The sequence below is a fragment of the Ornithorhynchus anatinus genome, chromosome 10 (assembly GCF_004115215.2).
Source record: "Ornithorhynchus anatinus isolate Pmale09 chromosome 10, mOrnAna1.pri.v4, whole genome shotgun sequence".
NCBI lineage: Eukaryota > Metazoa > Chordata > Mammalia > Monotremata > Ornithorhynchidae > Ornithorhynchus > Ornithorhynchus anatinus.
This window is the reverse complement of record NC_041737.1, coordinates 27,431,923-27,447,471: the sequence shown is the minus strand read 5'-3', so window position 1 is coordinate 27,447,471 and position 15,549 is coordinate 27,431,923. Positions and strand designations below refer to the sequence as shown.

The 15,549-nt window shown below is 40.3% G+C and overlaps 1 long non-coding RNA gene across 2 annotated transcripts in view; it reads left to right on the top strand.

The window, feature by feature from the left end:
* Positions 1-15,549, top strand: part of LOC114814750 — a 62,357-nt gene that overhangs the window by 35,005 nt on the left and 11,803 nt on the right. The window contains exons 4-5 of one of the 2 annotated variants that reach the window (XR_003762502.2): positions 12,958-13,071; positions 14,500-15,020. This is a non-coding gene — a long non-coding RNA (uncharacterized LOC114814750). Of the gene's footprint in view, positions 1-12,957; positions 13,072-14,499; positions 15,021-15,549 lie in introns of those variants that run through there. The other variant, XR_003762501.2, reaches the window with a different exon arrangement.

Genomic DNA, 15,549 nt, shown 5'->3' with positions numbered 1-15,549 from the left:
TATACATTAATATTGTATATAATTATTATATATATTATAAATGTATAACTTCTAGATGAGGACGGAGGGAGTTCCAGGCCTTGGGTGAATAAGGAGTTTTGATGTGCTTAATGTAATGGTCTGCACACAGTTTGTGCTCAAATACCATTCAAATGCCTCATAGTGCTGCCATACACACTTACCTGCATACGCACCATTTTTTTGCTGCTGCTCAGCTGTGGCAGAAGGGTATATGCTGTGTGTGAAAACAGAATGCAATCAATTGTATTTTGAGTGCTCACTGGGTCCAGAGAACTGTACTAAGCACTTGGGAGAGTACAATATTGACAGAGTTGATAGATACAACAAGCTCACTGTCCAGGGTGAGGGCAGTGTCCTCCTCTGTCTACCTGCAGTCATACTCCAACACAACCACTGCTCCAATAGTATTAGCCTACATCTGGGGATTAGGCATATGATAGCAAATGTCCAGGAGATTTACAGTGGGTAATACTGTGCTCTGTTGCAGTTACTTTGGTGAGAGCTCTGTATGTTCAAAGCATCCAGATGTCCTGTTGAAGGTAGGCCAGGGGACTGCAGAGAAAGAACTGTAAAATGGGGACTGAAACTATTTGCCCTCATACCTGGACTGTGAGCTCATGTGGGACAGGGACTGTCCAACTTAAATCAACTTGAACCTACCTCTATTCTTTAAACAAAGGAAGCACCTAACAAATACCATAAAACTGGGGAAAAAAAAGCAGTAAAGGGTGGCCCAGAATCATGCCTCTGAGTTATATCATTTTAAAGATGATGGACTTTGTGGATTCTATGGTATTGTACTCTCCTGAGTGCTTAGAACAATACTCTGTACAAGTGCTTAATACATTTCACTGACTGAGGAGACTCAAGCCCAGAGAAGTGATTTATCCAGGATCACACAGCAGGTAAGTGGCAGAGATGGGATTAGAAACCACGTCCTCTAACTGCCAGGCTCATGCTCTTTTTCTACTAGACTATGATGCTTCTTGAATGGCTTATATGGTGAAGGAAAAAAAAGCAACTCATTCTGGGTATTTTAGCAAGGTGACTCCTACCTAACACAGACGTATATGGAAAGCCAAGAATAGTTGGATAGTTCAAGCACGATCTCTTTGGGAGCAATGAATGGAATGGCACAAACAGATGTGGTGAAGATATTTATTCTGCCTTCATAGTTCTCCTAGCTCTCTGGGTGTCCCTGTCCCCTTAAACTTAATATGCCTGAAACTGAACACTTTATGGTCCCTTATGAGCCTTCTAAAATTCCCATCATTGTTGATCAATCAATGGTGCTTTCTGTGTCCCAAGCACTGTATCAAGCACTTGGGAGAGTACAATAGTCGAGTTAATAGTTTTAAAATCCCTAGAAGCTAGGTGGGGAGACATGTTAAATTAGAAAGCAGCTGAATATAAGGTTATGTATCAAATAAGAATTTCCTCCTTGTATTATATGTTAAGCACTTACTATGTGCCAAGCACTGTTCTAAGCACTGGGATAGATACAAGGTAATTAGGTTGCCCAATGTGGGGCTCACAGTCTTCGTCTCCATTTTACAGATGAGGGAACTGAGGCCCACAGAAGTTGTGACTTGCCCAAGGTCACACAGCAGACAAGTGGCAGAGCTGGGATTAGAACCCACATCCTCTGACTCCCAAGCCCGTGCTTGTATGGGATTGGGGAGCTGGAATCCCCAGGAGGTGATCAGTTTATCATATTGAGCTCTTACTGTGTGCAAATCACTATATTAAGTGCTTCGGAGAATACAGTATAACAGAGTTGGTACAATTGGTAGGTGATGTAATGTGGGATAGAGAGAAAAGGGGAAGAAGAGTGGAGGAAGAGTTTAAATGACCCTATAAATACAATTAAAGGAGCAGGGGGAATCCACAAGTTAGGAGGAACTAATCTTAGGGAGAGAAAGGGAAGAGATATTCACCCTTTGCCACTATCCAAGTGTCAATGACAGGGCTGTTGGTGGTATTCCAGTTCATTCTACCAATCAGAATGTGCTGCTTCTACATAGTAGCAGTGGAGGAATAACCAAGGCAGCCTTAGCAGCTCAAACTGGGATAAAACTAAAAAGTCAGGACCATTGTCTTCACTGCCACTCCATGTCCAGGAGCAGCAGTGGTGGCCAACCTGGCTCCCATCATAGCTTCTGGTACTCCTGGGGCTCAGTGGGAAAGAGTCTCTGGTGGAGTTCAAGCCATCTAATGATCAAGGCTAACAGACCCCAGCTTGAGTGGTCTCAGTCAATTTTATTTGCTTGTGTGCAGAGCACTATACTAAGCACTTGGGAGAATACAGTATAGCAAAAAGGACACAATGCTTGTCCACAAAGAGCTTAGTCTAGAAGGAGAGAAAGGCATTGATATAAATAAATAAAAATAGATATGTAAATAAGTGCTGTGGGGCTGGGAAGGGGGATGAATAAAGGAAGCAAGTCAGGGCAATGCAGAAAGGAGTGAGATGGAGGAAAGGAAGGCTTAGGGTGAGACATTGGCTAATGGTCGGCAGTGACATAGATGAGTTAAGTTACAGAGAGGAGTGAAGTATGTGGGCTGGGTTGTAGTAGGAGAGTAGTGAGGTAAGGTAGGAGGGGACAAGTTGATTGAGTGGTTTAAAGTTGATAGGAAGGGCCAGGACAGAGTGAAGGTGGTGGAATCAATGGTGGCCACTGAACAGAAGCATTCATTCATTCAATAGTATTTATTGAGTGCTTACTATGTGCAGAGCACTGTACTAAGCGCTTGGGTTGAACAAGTCGGCAACAGATAGAGACAGTCCCTGCCGTTTGACGGGCTTACAGTCTAATCGGGGGAGATGGACAGACAAGAACAATGGCAATAAATAGAGTCAAGGGGAAGAACATCTCGTAAAAACAATGGCAACTAAATAGAATCAAGGCGATGTACAATTCATTAACAAAATAAATAGGGTAATGAAAATATATACAGTTGAGTGGACGAGTACAGTGCTGTGGGGATGGGGAGGGAGAGGTGGAGGAGCAGAGGGAAAAGGGGAAAAAGAGGGTTTAGCTGCGGAGAGGTAAAGGGGGGGTGGCAGAGGGAGTAGAGGGAGAAGAGGAGCTCAGTCTGGGAAGGCCTCTTGGAGGAGGTGAGTTTTAAGTAGGGTTTTGAAGAGGGAAAGAGAATCAGTTTGGCGGAGGTGAGGAGGGAGGGCGTTCCAGGACCGCGGGAGGACGTGACCCAGGGGTCGACGGCGGGATAGGCGAGACCGAGGGACGGTGAGGAGGTGGGCGGCAGACAAGCGGAGCATGCGGGGTGGGTGGTAGAAAGAGAGAAAGGAGGAGAGGTAGGAAGGGGCAAGGTGATGTAGGGCCTTGAAGCCTAGAGTGAGGAGTTTTTGTTTGGAGCGGAGGTTGATAGGCAACCACTGGAGTTGTTTAAGAAGGGGAGTGACATGCCCAGATGGTTTCTGCAGGAAGATGAGCCGGGCAGCGGAGTGAAGAATAGACTGGAGCGGGGCGAGAGAGGAGGAAGGGAGGTCAGAGAGAAGGCTGACACAGTAGTCTAGCCGGGATATAACGAGACCCTGTAACAGTAAGGTAGCCGTTTGGGTGGAGAGGAAAGGGCGGATCTTGGCGATACTGTAGAGGTGAAACCGGCAGGTCTTGGTAACAGATAGGATGTGTGGGGTGAACGAGAGAGACGAGTCAAGGATGACACCGAAATTGCGGGCCTGAGAGACGGGAAGGATGGTCGTGCCATCGACGGTGATAGAGAAGTCTGGGAGAGGACTGGGTTTGGGAGGGAAGATGAGGAGCTCAGTCTTGCTCATGTTGAGTTTTAGGTGGCGGGCCGACATCCAGGTGGAGACGTCCCGGAGGCAGGAGGAGATGCGAGCCTGAAGGGAGGGGGAGAGGACAGGGGCGGAGATGTAGATCTGCGTGTCATCTGCGTAGAGATGGTAGTCAAAGCCGTGAGAGCGAATGAGTTCACTGAGGGAGTGAGTGTAAATGGAGAACAGAAGAGGGCCAAGAAGCAGAAGCAGAAACAGCAGGATGATAAAGTGATGTTTTTCTGCCTCTTCACCCTTCCTGGTGCCACAGTGTTCCCAACATGACCCACAGGATCCTCTCCTGCCATCCTGGCTGAACATGTCTTAGTCAAGGTCTGTTAGCACTTTCAGAGTTTGCTATCATCTGGCTCCACTATTTCTTGCTCTCTGAAAGCTATAGCTAAAATTACATGGTGATGAATTTTCGTTCAGCACTTAATGTGTCAAGCATTGTTCTAATTGCTGGGGTAGATACAAGTTTAGCAAGTTGGATGGTCCCTGCCTGCATAGGGTGCTCAGTCTAGTTAGGAGGAAGAATAGGTACTGGATCCCCATTTTGCAGATTAAGGAAGTGAAGTGATTTGCCCAAGGTCACTCAACAGACAAGTGGCAGAGCAGGGATTAGAACCCAGATCCATAATAAACATTAACAATAAAATTATACCTAGTCATATTTCCACTGAGAATAAGGCTTTGTTGCAAATACCTGGAAGTACCTTATACACTTCAGTTTTAAGTCAACATGTTTCATATTTACATCAGCATTTTCTTGGTCTGGATACGGTTTGCACTGTGTTGAAAGCCTGACTTTTCTCCCCTAAATGATCTGGATTTGCAAAACTTTGATCACAGACCAAGTATTTCTTCTAAACCTCTAATTAAGGTAGAGACTCTTTCTGTGTGAAAGGAGATTTCGTGACTACTTGACTTGAGGTCATTGATTGTTAATGTAATGTAGCCTCTGCCTATCATAATTTAAACTGAAAAATAAGAAAGAAAAATCTGTATGCTTCATCTTCCATTTTTAAATGCTGTAGTTACCCCATTGCCCAGCAGAAACTGCTAGTTCAAGTCAGAATATTTTAAAAGATCAAAAAGGGGTTAACAACATAGCAGCCAGAATCCCCAGTGAATGTAAAAATATAGTTCTGTAGAGGCAAAGCAAAAGCTTGAGACAATTAACTGACTGCTCCCTGGATTATTTCCCTAAAGACCCAGGCAAATGTCTCAATCCTCTGATCCTCTTTGACAGTAAGGATAAAATTATGACTGTTGCCATAGAAACAGCATGGTGTTTGGGTGGTTGAGGTGGGGGTGGAGGGAGGAGAGGAGGATTCTGGTTAACAGTAGGCTGACTATCCCAGTAAGCTTCCATCTGTAAAGCAGTGGCAAATGCCGACCATACAAAACTTTTTAGGACTAGCTCTTCTCCAGGAATTACTTGCCTGTGTGACCTTGAGCAAGGCGTTTAACTCTAGTATTCCTCTGTTTCCTCATCTGCAAAATGGAGATTAAATATCCTTTTTTACTCCCCCTTAGACTGTAAACCCCATGTGGGACAAGGACTATGGTCTGATCTGATTGTATTGTTCCTATCCCAGTGCTTGAAATCCATATTACGGGCTTAACAGACACCCCTATTATTAATAGTGCTGAATGACCCAAGATTGATTTGGAACAGGCTTAAGATTTTCTCAGAGTGCTGAAATGAGAACATACCATGCAGCCAAGCATTAGAAATGATCAATCAATGCTATTTGAGTATTTTGTGCACTGTACTAATTGCTTAGAGTACAGTACACTAGAAGTGGTAGACATGTTTCCTACTTACAAAGACCTTAGAGTCTATGGGGAAGACAGTTATTAACATAAAATACATCTGAAATAAAGGACAACACTATGTACTTATGTGCTATGGGGCTGAAGTGAGTATCAAAGTGTTAAAGGGGTAGACAGAGAAGTGCAGAAAGGGGAAATAAAAGGCTTAGCCAAGTCTTTATTGCTAAATCTAATGACCTCTATTCCATCTTAAACCTCTTTTACCTTTCATCTGCCTTTGACACTGATGACCACGTACTTCTCCTGGAAAGATTATCCAACCTATGCTTCACTGACACTCCTCTCCTGGTTCTCCTTCTGTCTCTCTAGGTATTCATTCTCAGTCTTTTTCACAAACTCCTCCACAGCCACCCACCCCCTAACTGTGGGTGTCCCTCAAGGCTCATTTCTGGGTCCCCTTCTGTTCTCCATTGACATCTACTTCCTTGGAGAAATGCACTTGCTCCTATGGCTTTGACTACCATCCCTATGCAGATGATTTCCAAACCTACATCTCCAGCCCTGGTCTTTATTCTTCTGCAGGCTTATATTTCCTCCTGCCTTGAGGATATCTCAACTTGGATGTCCTGCCATCACCTCAAACTTAACATGTGCAAAACAGAACTCCTTATCTTCTCACCCAAACCCTGTCCTTCCCTTGAATTTCCCATCACTGTAGATGATACCTTCACCCTCCCTGTCTCTCAAGCCCATAAACCTTGTGCTATTCTTGACTCTTCTCTCTCATTTGACCCACATATTCAGTTCACCAAATCGTGTTGGTTCTACTTAAATGGCATCACTAAAACCTGCCCTTTCCTCTACATCCAAACTGCTAGCCCTTATCCTATCCAAGCACTTATCCTGCCTTGATTACTGCATCACTTCCCTTTGACCTCCCTGCCTCCTGGGTCTCCCTACTCCAGTTCACACTTCCTTATGCTGCTTTGATCATTTTCTATAAAAACATTCAGTCCATGTTTTCCCCACCTCACTCACTGCCCATCCACTTCCACATCAAATACACTTATTATAGGTTTTAAAACACTCAATCACTTTGCCCCTCTCCTACCTTACCTCACTGCTCTACTTCAACCCTGCCCATACACTTCACTTTTCTAATGCTAACCTATTCAATACATTTCAATCTTGTCTCTTCCTATGTTCTGTATTTGGCCTAGAACGTCTTCCCTCTTCATATCTGACAAATGATCATTTTCCATACTTTCAAAGCCTTATTGAAGGCATATCTCCTTCAAGACCTCTTCGCTGATTATGCCCTCATTTCTTCTTGCACTCCCTTCTGTGTCACCTTTGCATTTGGATTTGTAACTTCTATTCACCCCTACTTCAGCCCCACAACATATATATACATATCTGTAATTTATTCCTATTAATGTCTGTCTTCCCCTCTAGACTTAAAGCTAACTGTGGCAGGGAATGTCTATCAACTGTTTTAGGTGTACTCTCTCAAGCACTTACTGCATGCAGAGCACTGTAATAAGTGCTCAATAAATGATTGTTTGCCTTTTGGGAAGAGATATGGCTTTTAGGAGGTGAGCGAGGGTGTTCTGTCAGATATGAAGCTGGAGGGCGTTCCAGGCCAGAGGGAGGATGTGGGCAAGGGGTTGGTGGTGGGTTAAATGAGCTTGAGGCATAGTGAGTAGGTTGGTGTTAGAGGAGTAAAGTTTGCAGATTGGGTTGCAGTAGCATTTACCTAGTAGAATGACAATGGTTTGTACTCATGCCTATTCCTGGCTGACACAGTTTCCCTTGATATGGTGGGACTCATCATGGCAGGGTCAGAGAGAGCCTCCAGGTCTGCCTGCTGGTGGAGAGGATAATCAGGCCATGGTACCCTGAGCCCAGGTGGATGTGAAACCTAGTAACCCTTGTCAGGAGCCTCAGCACTGAACTCCAAGACCCTCAGTTTGTGTAAAGTCCCAGCTCTAGGGAGCACCAGGCCTTGAGAGGAAGAGTATTCATTCATTCATTCAAGTGTAAATTTATTGAGTGTTTACTGTGTGCAGAGCATTGTAAACGTTTGGGAGAGAACAATACAACAACAAGCAGACACATTTCCATGCCACCAAGAGCTTACAGTCTATTCATTCATTCAATAGTATTTATTGAGTCTAGAGAGAGTAGCTGCTGAAGTGACTTGGCTTGGGATTCCTTTGGATGAATCCCATCCTCTCTGGGAAGGTGAGGTTAATATAGGGCTCCCTGAAGAAAATGCAGCTTTCTGGGTGGCCATCCTGTCATTTGGGAAATTTAATACAAAATAGTCTGATTAGGTGCCACATGAACAGTGCCTCAACAGACAGAATTGGAAGATCAGTCAATTGTATATATTGTGTGCTTACTGTATGCAGAGCACTATAAAGTGCTATCAACAGAGTTGGTAGACATGTTTCTTGCCTAAAAGGATCTTATAGTCTTGAGAATATGTCCACCAATCAGAACCTTTCTGGGAACCAATGTGACAAAGCAATCCTTGCACAGCCAATAAAGCAGTGCTTTTAACTCATGGAATGTGCTTAAAGAAAGTTGTTCAGAACCTTATTGAGCCACAAACCTTGTATTTTATTGGATTTGCTCCCTTATTTACTCACCTGTGCCTCTCCTTTGTGTGTCTCCCTCTTTTTCTGTCCCCCCACACTGCTCTCTCCATGCTCCTCTACACCCTCCTTTTTTTTTCCTCTTTCATTTTTCTTTTAATTCCCTTTCCCACCTTTACTCCCCTTTCTACCTTCTCCCTTGGGGAGCTCCTAAATTATAGCTGCAATACTCTAAGAATACCATGGAAAGAGGCTAGAGAGGGTCCAAAGGACTTAAAGAATGAAAAATATTTCTATGAAAAAATTGTTAAAGGCATTGGGATCATTAACCTAGGAAAGAGGCGCCTTAAATGCCTTCAGATATTTACACAGGCACTGAGCAAATGTTCTCCATGTCTATTGAGAATTAAGATGAAATTAGCCCAAAAGACAGACTTTGGTTGCATTATAAGGAGGAACATTTTGACTGTCAGTAGCCATATTTGATGAATCACATCATTTTGTGATGTTTCTCATTTCCTTAGTTACAATTTGTGCTGCAGGTAATTCAAAATCCACCCTGAACCAGTTCTAGCTCTTATATAAAATGATCAGTAGAGAAGAGGAAAGTGATTGCTCATCAACAAATAATGTCTATTTCCAAATTTCCATTTGGTCTAACATGTGCATGGCCTGCAATCAGATAGTAATGCACAATCCATGAGAGCAGGCTTTCCCCAAATGGAAAAATAAATAATGTCTCCTTTCTCAGGCAGTCTGTGAACTGTCTGCCTGTTTGAACCACATCAGCATTCTGATCTGTGCATGACATGTTGTGTTCCTTCTAACAAACACATTGCACCCAGCATGAAACCCAATTTTAGTTGAAAGTTTTTATGGAAAAATGAGTTATGCATACATAACCCTACTTTTTATTGAATCAAGCTATAAAGATTCAAGAATTACTCCCATTCATTTTAAGCTTCCAGATAAAGTCAAGCCCATTGTTCCAAGTTTTCTGATATTTTTTTTTATGAATAAGAACCTGTGACAATTTAGCATCTATCAGATGGGTTAAGACTTTGCCCTTGCAGGGAATTGAACAGAAATCACCAATACATCTGCAGGGCCACCTCTGGCTATAAAATATATTCCTTCTGCCAACTAAAAGTCTTCAAGTGATCACTGTTATTGTAGGATGCCTTCATTTAGGAAGTTGTGTGCAGACTCTGTTCAAGCTGTCAGTAATAGCAAAGTCTGGCCTTTAAAGGCCACCCCCACAAAAAAAAAATCCTGGTCTCTTGTTTTCTTTAGTACTGTATACTAGCCTAGACTCCTTGTGTTGATATGCTGTTAGGATATTGTTCCTGGATTTCCTGCAGTAAACAGATGGTGACTCTGTTCTAGCTGGGAGTTAGTTTCAGTGGGAAGAATATTTTTTTTTGTCACCAGAGAAAACAACAAAAATCTATATTTTTTTTTAGTCCTTTTTATAAGTTCAAGCAAAGCAATGGTTTGAAGGAATTTTATGGACAATTCAGACAAATTGCCTGAATAATGCTAAGGATTCAAGGATCATTAGCTGAATAATCTGCATCAGTGTCCAGTCCAACAAAAGAATCAAGGTGCAGCAACACAGTGCAAGGATTTTTTTTTAAATTGCAGTATTTAATACAGATCTGTATGGGTGAGGACAGACCAAATCTGTTGCCCTAAAAGCAGGCTCAACCTCATCACCGAAAAGTAGAAGAGGTAACTAGTTGTAGTCCATGGTGGGCATGGTGTTCCTTCACCCCAAAAACAGAATCCAGCATGAAAGCCAGCAGCAAGTGTCTCCAATTTTCCTAATTGATAGTGTGTGGCTGAAGCATGATTTAGGAAAACAAGGTAGATTAGTGCAAAGTGGAGGTTGAAAACAAAATGAGTAAGAATGGTTAGAGTTGGTTTCCACAATAGTTCTTGTGATCAATGATATTTGAATGTTTACTGAGTAGTAAGCCCTTTAGAGGAGAAGCAAATAAGACCTCAATTCACTCCAGCACTTTATAATTGAATGTAAGAGCAAAAAGGCAGACAAAAATAATTTTATAGATTGTGAGCCCCTCAAAGAAGTGTCCATGGATAATTATCCCCTATACTTACTAGAGTACTCTGCACACAGTGTTTAATAAATATCATTATTACCAACTTACAAATTCTGTGATTTAGGAGGAATAAGAGTCAATGTGGTATGTGCCAAACTCTATACTAAGCACTGGAATAGATACAAGATAAGGCCACACACATTCGCTGTCCCCCTTGGGCCTCCTGGTCTAAGTAGGAAGGGGAATAGATGCTGAATCTTCATTTGATAAATGAGGAAACCTGAGACCTAGAGAAATTAAGTGACTTGGCCAGTCACCCAGCAGGTGAGAGGTGGATCTGGGATTAGAAGCCAAGTCCTTTGTAATATCAGATGCATGGTCTTTCTCAAAGACCAGGCCGCTTCCCCACTTGTCTGCTGCATGACCTTGGACACGTCATTTAATGCCTATGCCTGTTACCTCATCTGTAAAATGGAGATTAAATCCCCCTCTCTCTGTGAGCCCAGGGACTGTCTGACCTAGTTAACTTGTATCAAGCCTAGTTAACTTATATCTGTTAGAGTAGTGCTTGACACAAAGTAAGCACTAGGGTGAACCTGATGAGCTTGTATGAACCCTAGTACATAATATAGTGGCTGGCACATGGTAAGTGTTTAACAAATACTGTAAAAAAAATTATATTTTGTTTATAAATATTTTCATATCATGTCCCCTATTAGAATATAAGTTCTTTGTGGGAGGGAATCGGTTCACTTCCTCATTTTGTATATCCCAGCTGCTTTGCAGTGTCTTTGTACCAAGTGGGCACTCAATATTACTACTACTACATTGCACGGAAGCCTAGCAAATGGTTTCTTTTATTTCGGATTTGAAGACAAACATCAGTCATTACCACAGTTGATTTTCTAGACCTGCAGATGTTTTATGCAGTCCCAGTTTTAATCTACATGTTATAATATCACTTGCTGGAATTTGTAATTTGTAGCTATGTCTCTTTGGTTGTGTATGGTTTTTCTTTTGTTTTTAAGAAAGTGAGGTGAAGCCAGGCAAATAAGGATTAATGGTGTGTGAAGTTTTTGGTGGTTTTTTTTCTCCCCAGGAGTTAAAGTGTATGAGTTACAATAATAGAAAATGCATTCATTAAATATTAAAGCATAAAATCCTAGATTTATGTAAACTAGAATAGGTAATGCCCAGGAATGAATTATAAGTAGGTCACTCAGGTGAACAAGAATATCTATTAAAATGTTTTCTTTCCACCATCCCTCTCTGACACTTATTTTGGAGCAGGAAGGGGGCCATTATGGGATAATGTAAGGGACTGTGCCTATACAGGCCCAAATATTGGGGAATTATTTAATCAGTATCTGAGCACTTAGAGTACATTGCTTGGGAGAGTACAATAAAATGGAGTTTGTAGACATGATCCCTGCCTACAAGGAGCTTATAGCATAGTGGAGAAACTATAGGAGAAACTTGCAGTTTAATTGGATGGCTTTGTCCTAGTAAGCAAATGATGCTCTACATGCCTGAAGTCCTGCTATCACTGTCTCTCTCTGCTGCTTTCTCACTTTATTTTTTTTTCAGTGTAGACCTATCTCTCTTGAGGACTAAAAATAATTGTGGTATTTAGCATGTATGTGCTAAGTACTGGGATAGGTAAAAAAATAAAATTAAATCAGGGATAGTCCCTGCTTCACTTGGGATTTTCAGTCTAAGGGGAATGGGTAACAGGTTCTCCATTTTACAAATGAGGAAACTGAGGCACAGAAGTTAATTTGATCAAGACTGCACAGCTTCTAGATTAACATGTTCCTTTAATGCTTTAATGAACAGTTTCCAATAATAAATATGGTATTTGTTAAGCACTTAGGTTCCAACTACTGTTTTAAGCACTGGGGTGGATACAGGGTAACCATGTTGTCCCACGTGGGGCTCATACTTTAACACCATTTTACAGATGAGGTAACTGAGACACAGAAAAGTTGTGACTTCCCCAAGGTCACACAGCAGAAAAGTGGCAGAGTCAGGATTAGAACCCATGTCCTCTGACTCCCAAGCCCATGATCTTTCCACTAAGCCATATCTTTAATGTATTTTCACTCTGACTTTCTTGAGACATCTTTTTCCTCCCTGTTTTTCTCATTTTACCCATATTCAGTAGCATAAAATATATCTTTATTATTTTATTCATTTTCTTGTAGCCCATTCAGGTGTTAATTCTTAGCTGGTCACAATTCTGTTGATTAGTATAACTAGTGCTCGTCTAATTTGTCACTTCTTACCCACAAACCCTGTTCCAGTCAAAATTTTTTTTCAAATAATCTAACTTTATCCCTTATTTAAAGGATGAGAATGATTTCTTTCATTTTCTTGTCCTTGATATCTAGTGTCTTATATGCACTCTATCTCAGTGGATTGGTTTACAAAGTTATTTCAACTGCCTTCCCAAATATTCCACTGGAGATAATTCCATTTTTGACAGTTTGTCATCTGAATCTCTGCTTCTGTTCATGATCTCTTCACTCTTTTGACTCCAGTCTCTTCTAACATCATTATTGGTGTTCAGTCATCCCAGACTAACCCCCATGAGAAGTAGTAAACCAATGCAAATGTCTTCAAATCAACACTATTGCCATCTATTTTCTACACCACCTTTCGTTAGTTCTAACAATGTGTTTGCCTTATATAGAGCCTTCCTTCTGCCTTCCTGATGCTGTAAACAAAGTCTTTGTTCAAAAGCATGCTCTCTGAATTGCTGCCTGCAGACTGCTCTGCCTGATGAAGTAGTTTTTTTCTTGCATTGGTAAGCTTAATTATGATTATTATAGTACATATTTTAGTGCTAGTCAGTATTGTGATTGTTGGAAAATTTGAGTAGTAATGAAACACTAAAATATTGGATTTCCTATCAGAAGTCATATTTTTAACCAATATGTTAGTCCATGGCTGTGAATGAGGAAATACTGTCTGTTATGTGGTTATTGATAATTGAATGTTTCCTGAGATTTTTCTCTCAACAGAAATCTATGTCCATGTCCTAACTCCTCTATGTATTTACGATATTATATCCAATTCCTTCCTAATAGTCACTTCCTGGTTTTCTTTGACCAGCAGGAGCAGCAGCATTTCTCAAGTATTTATTGAACACCTACACAATAAAGAATGGGATGACTATGAATAAATTGATACTTCTTTGGAAAATAGTCCATGTTTAAAACCAATGATTTTGAAAGATGTAAAATGTCACCTTAACTATTTTCCTTTGGGTTGGGATTTTGTTTTAGCTTAGATAAGACCCATGGTATTTCTATTCTACAGTTTGTTCACTTTTTTTCTTCATTTAGACTGTGCCTTGTAAGTGCTTCTATGAGGTCTTATCCAAAGTTAAACAAAAACCCAACAGACATGAAAAAGAGAAATAGTTGAATAGACATTTTACAACTTTAAAATCATTGTTTTCAAATGAAGATGCTTACTTTTAAAGCAGTTTGATTTATTACTCTCCTTTTAGTGATACTCCGGGTATGGCAACATGTTTTGAAAATAGTTCACAAGCTAAGTATCAAACTATATTGATAACATTTCAAAGATCTAAAGCTATATATTTTTTAAAAGATGTAAACAATATGTCATTTTGATTCCAAGTATTCCTTTGAGATCTGTTGTCATAAAATCTGGAAATATATTTGGATTTTTTTTTTCTTGCCAAGAGTCAAAAAGCATGCTAGTAAATTCAATTAATTGAATTCACCTTAAAATTCATCTCTTGAAAAATAAGTGGAAAATTGTAAGAATTGTTATGAGCCCATGTCTTTATCCTAGAGGGGATAAATTCCTAAATTTAGAAGGAAATGGAAGTATGTGGAAAAGAAATCACAGGGAGAGTGTACAGCACTTTATCTTCCAGCTTTATCACTCCTTTTTAGTAAACCATATTGCAAATTGATTACTCATGGAGCTACTCCCTAATAATATAGCATCTTCTGGAAGAAAGCTAAATTCTTGATACCTGCTAGTCTCTTTTCTGATGATGATCATCCCTTAACCTGAGGCAGATTAATCATACAGTTTTTTTAATGAGGCCTATCTTTTTGATCCTGACCGTTTTATTCCACACTTTTCAAATATATCTTAACATAAGACTAATATATATTCCTTTACCTATAAGGCATAGTTGTGTTTTTTTTTTTTTAAGTAATCCTGAAGAGCTCTAATTTATCTCATTTTCCAGATAAAAGCAGAAGTCGCACACTAGTCTGTACAGTTTATAACTAGATTCTGCAATGGTTATACCCAGTTGGAGGTATCCAGGTGAAAATGGAGAAGAGGAGAGATCTCAGGCTGGAGAGGGAGACTTGGGGGTAACCTGTATAGAGGTGGTAGTTTTAAAGCCAAGAAAGCAGATTTACTTCTCCAAAAGGGAAGGAAAGGGTGTTTTTTTCATCTACTGTACATTCCTAATTGTAAATTGATATAATGTTCTGCACATATTTGGTACTTGTTACTTGTGATGTTGCTTAGGATGCCAGATATATTCATTTATTCAAACCTTATTGGTTCCTCTGTTTGTGCCACAGTATTTGAACTCAGGATATCAATGTTCATGATACCACTGGTTTACCCATTACAAGTGTAGCAAACAGTATAAAATTACATTTCTCATATTTTCTCAGTTCATGATAATCCCATTGCAATTTTCACTCCCCAAAGCCTGTATGAATGTCAGCCATCTCTCCATTAAAACAAAAGTTTTGAATACATCTCCCTTTCGATGTCACCATTCTCTTGACTCTGGTTGAGACACTGGTTCAGAAAGCTTTCTGGTGTAATATGAATGGATCATATAATTTTATTATAACAGTTATTCTTTATTAGCAAGAACAGTCTGACTCTGGTGAGAATTATCATGTAACCTTGCTGCTGCTAATGCAGCAAACTTTTTTTGCAAAAGACATTTCAAATGTGCTTAGAAAGCATGTTAAAATTGCTTAATTATTCAAGGCAATGCAAATTGGTTTTATAAACTAGAGGAAAAAAACATTCACAGGTACAAGGTTGTATTGATTTTTTTAAAACAACAAAATTGAATTCCAACATTTCTAAAGAGTTGAAATAATCTCTCATCATTTATTTGAAAAGGAAGGGAGCTTTGGGGTTTCCAGGTGACTAGAGGTTCATTATGATTTCAGATATCTTAGTGAAAACTTCCTTATACTTTTGAATAATGTATTTCTTCCATGGGGTAAACAGACTACTAAACTGATGAAAAGGTTTCAAATGA